Source organism: Temnothorax americanus, unplaced genomic scaffold, assembly GCF_048541705.1.
Source record: "Temnothorax americanus isolate GAGA-0224 unplaced genomic scaffold, ASM4854170v1 Scaffold35, whole genome shotgun sequence".
Classification (NCBI taxonomy): Eukaryota; Metazoa; Arthropoda; class Insecta; order Hymenoptera; family Formicidae; genus Temnothorax; species Temnothorax americanus.
In genome coordinates, this window is record NW_027509496.1 from 1552594 (window position 1) to 1557288 (window position 4695).

Below are 4695 nucleotides of genomic sequence, written 5' to 3' on the forward strand. Positions count from 1 at the left end.
ATTTTAATTCTCGAAATTTTTTTATGTCATAACGTAAAATAAATTCAGAATTAATATTTTGTCTAGACATAATTGTAATTTTGCATTTCAATTATAGCTTAATAATAATTCGATAAATTATAAGTATGTCTAGACATAATAATAATTTCTTTTCTTTGAGTATTGATTTAATTTGATAGAATTTTTATGATAACATTAACCCATTGGCTGTTTAAGAGAATTTTACTATTTGGGCCAAAAGTGTGTTGAAAAAAAGTTTATCGAATTATTATGAAACTTGATACCCTTATGTTTTTTGGGTCTCTGAATCCGAATATGATGTCAGATTTACAAAATTCAAAATGGCGGATCCAATATGGCGGATCAAAATTACAAAAAATGGTCTGATTTTCATCAAATATGGTACCCTTATGTTTTTTGGGTCTCTGAATCCGAATATGATGTCAGATTTTCAAAATTCAAAATGGCAGATCCAATATGGCGGATCAAAATTACAAGAAATGTTCTGATTTTCATGAAATTTGGTACCCTTATGTTTTTTGGGTCTTTGAATCCGAATATGACATCAAAATTAAATAATGGCGGGTCCAATATGGCGGATCAAAATTACAAAAAATAGACGGAATTTTATTATTATTTTGAAGTTATTTAGATCTACAAATCTAAATTTAACATAGAGTCAAAAACAGCCGCAATAAAATGTAAAAGATGTACTGTGTGTTACTCACAGGGTGTAAGGAAAGAAACAAAATATATGTGTAAAGAGTGTGGTAATGTACCCTTGTGTGCTGTACCTTGTTTCAGAAATTATCATGCCCAATAAAGAAAGTTTGAACCTACCCAGTTCTTGATTCTTGTTCCTATGTTTCATTTAGAAGCACTGGAAACGAGCAGCATAAAATACAAAAAATATATAGAACAAAAAAGATAAAAAAATATAAAAATTAAAAATATTTTTAAAAAATGATAAAAAATAAAATACAAAAAAATGGAGTGTAAAATCTTATGACAGCCTCCTCGTGGCACATTCCGGGGTCGTGCATTCAATAAATTTTATATCCAATAAAGTGTGAATTTACCAGCTAATGTCAGGGTACTAAAATTGATTTATTTTCTTCAAAAGTATAATATAATACACTATATCAATCCGTCTTTCAATAATTGCATTCTAGGTAAGTTGTAAATTTTGAAATTTTTATATTATATTAAGATCTGATACCATAAACTTAAAGAATCCAAGTTTAATGAATATCAATACATTTTTTATAATTTTAAAGCGCCATATTACATCCGCCATTTTTTAATTTTGATGTCATATTCGGATTCAGAGACCCAAAAAACATAAGGGTACCAAATTTCATGAAAATTAGACCATTTTTTGTAATTTTGATCCGCCATTTTGAATTTTGAAAATCTGACTTCATATTCGGATTCAGAGACTCAAAAAACATAAGGGTATCAAATTTCATGAAAATCAGACCATTTTTTGTAATTTTGATCCGCCATATTGGATCCGCCATTTTGAATTTTGTACATCTGACTTCATATTCGGATTCAGAAACTCAAAAAACATAAGGGTACCAAATTTCATAAAAATCAGACCATTTTTTGTAATTTTGATCCGCCATAATGGATCCGCCATTTTGAATTTTGTACATCTGACTTCGGATTCGTAATCAGCGACCCCAAAAACCGCCGTGTAACAAGTTTCAAGCAAATTCAAAAAGTTTTACTTTGTTTTTTCTACGTTGCGGCTATAGCCGTCATACGCACTCTTGGCCACTTTTATTTTTGCGGCTATAGCCGTCATCGACAGTTAAGGGGTTAAATAGTAAAATGGCGTGCCGTATACGCACACGTAAAAAAATATCATTCTAGTGCTAAGAAAACCAATTACTCAGTTTTCTCTTCTTTTGAGTAACGATGATCTTTACAAAAAATGTTTTCTTGATAATATTACTTAAAATAAATAATATTCTACATTCTAATTATTCAGTTCTTCAGTTAAGAATACAAAATTAAAACAAAAATTCAATTTGCTAGTTATTTTGATAAGAGAAGTCAAGGCTATGAGGGTCAGACGCAGATCACAGTGCGTAATATCAGAAATAACTGATTTATTCGTCATTTTGATACATTACATCGAACCGTACGTTTCGGCTCAGCTTTGAGCCATCTTCAGCAGTAGTTACAGAAGTTAAGTTACACGTTCTCCGTGCCGTATGGTGAGTTTCCTAAGGGATCTTCTTAATATCTCAACATTAATTGAACAAATTTACAGATATGGATCAATTGGTCTATGTTTCTGATACTTTGAATCAGTAAACTCACCATACGGTACGGAGAACGTGTAACTTAATTTCTGTAACTACCGCTGAAGATGGCTCAAAACTGAGCCGAAACGTACGGATCGATGTAATGTATCAAAACGACGAATAAATCACTTATTTCTGATATTACGCACTGTGATCTGCGTCTGACCCTCATAGCCTTCTCCTATTTTAATCTCGAGGGTCCTCATATTATTTTATTTATTATTTTGACTTTTTTTTTGATAAAATTTTATTATGTTCTTTGAAGAAGTATAAATTCTTTTTTCGAGTACATAATAAAGACTCTTTCTAAAATTTGTACATTTTAAGACTATTATCATGAAAATATTTTTGCTTAAAGACAACCGTTACTTACTAAAAAAAAAAGGTAAATTGAGTAATCGCTTTTTTAAGCAGTAGAATTGATATTTTCTTGTGTATGCATGTGCACACATATGTACATACGTACGCACAAAAAAATTTTCTATATTGTTAGAAAATTTTATTTCTATTTAAAAAAGGCGAGAAACTATCATCGCTTAGGACGGGGGCCCGGCGTTACGCGCCGCTCGTGCGTAATCATCGCCGCTTGTAGTAAACAACTGCCCGCGCGCCGACCGCGGGGCGGCCGCATCTCGTCGCGCGCTTGGATTTGGCGGAAGGCGGGCTAATACGTCGATTTTTAATCATTAATAACTCGTCAACTATTGCGAAAATTGCAAAATGGTACATGACTTTTTGACTCAATTTGGCTCGCTCTATCTAAATATGAAAAAAGTACCAAGAATTCTGGGGCACCCTGTATATATAAACTATAAATATTAAAATACATATATTTTAATCTAATTATAGCAATGATATGTAGTAATCATTTCGATGCTGATTGCTTCATAATGGAGTGGACACAACCTAGATTGAAGAATGTACCAGCCAAAGAAATGAAACGATTAAAGCTGCGGTCCACTTGACGCTATACAAATGCTTTGGAGCGTTCTTCTTCTCCTTTTTTCTTCATTGAAAGAAAAGAGAAGAGGAATGCTTCGAAGAATTTGTAGTGTCAAGTGGACCGCAGCTTAAGAAAGAACTTTATTCCAACAAAGATGTTAATACTAGAAAAAGAAGAAGAGAAGAAAAAACGTGGAAGAAAAAGAAAGAGAATGCCAGAGAACGGTGAAAGTAAAGTACCGTAAGTATTTTTACATTTGTATATATGTTATAAATCTCACATGCCTGTGGAAATGAAATATCTCGTCATATTCTTTAAGAATAAGGACTGGAATACCAACGTATATAGATCTTGTAAAATGTGTTCAAGAAAGGCAACATTTCTCGCATAAAGAAATAGTGCAAAATATGGAAGCTGAAGTTGCACAAAATGTAGAGACAATACTAACAATATTGAAGAAATAAACAGTATTACAGAAAAATCGGTGCAACATATGAAATTGGAAAATGACACAACAAACATAGAGATGTATGTAGTAAATGTTTTTCCAAAAACAAAAATTACTTATAAGCATTTTATTATGTTATTTATTAATATATACAGTTTGTATCGAAACGTTTTATTTTACAGAGACAAAAAGGTTGATAATCATACAAATGCAATAATGGACACATTATTGGTGCATCTACAAAAATCAGAGGAAAAAAATCGAAAGTTATTGAAAGAAAAAGACACAAAAAAATGAGCAATTGCGTATGGAAGTGACAAAGTTGCAAACAGGAGTAACACGCACTTAGAAGCAGAAGTAACCAAAATGACTACGGATAGAGAGAATAAGCAAACTGACGTAATATCCGTTGAAGTTTTAAGGAAAGTATTTACACCAGGTCAAAATGCGAGGTTAAAGTCATCGACAAATAGCCGTATACGCTGGTCGCCCGAAGATATTGTGTCTGCAATAGGTCTAAGATCATTAAGCGCTAAAGCTTACAGATACTTAAGAAATGTCCAGAAAATTCCACTACCGTGTGCATCCACTTTGCGGAATTGGGTTTCTAAATTTAATGTGTTACCAGGCATTTTAAATAACGTATTAAAAATAATGTTTAGTAAAGGAGATGAACTATCAATAACAGAAAAATTGACTGTTCTGACATTCGATGAATTATATGTGTCCAATCAATTACAAATAGAATGAAAGCAACAAAAGGTGTATGGATCTCATAAAACCTGCCAATTTATCATGAGTAGAGGTTTATTTAAAAACTGGAGGCAACCTGTTTTTTATAATTTTGATACTGCAATGACTCGGGAAATTTTATTTAGTATCATACAACATCTATATGATATTGGCTATATTGTTATTGCTATAACATGCGATATGGGTCCAACGAACATGAGATTATGGAAAGAATTACAAATTGGAACTGATAATAA

General features: G+C 31.9%; 1 long non-coding RNA gene across 1 annotated transcript; it reads left to right on the forward strand.

The window, feature by feature from the left end:
* Positions 1–3391: 3391 nt before the first annotated feature.
* LOC143901676 (uncharacterized) lies at positions 3392–4274 on the forward strand. The gene is made up of 2 exons (XR_013258156.1): positions 3392–3498; positions 3578–4274. It is a non-coding gene; the product is annotated as an uncharacterized LOC143901676 (long non-coding RNA).
* The last annotated feature ends 421 nt before the right edge of the window (positions 4275–4695 follow it).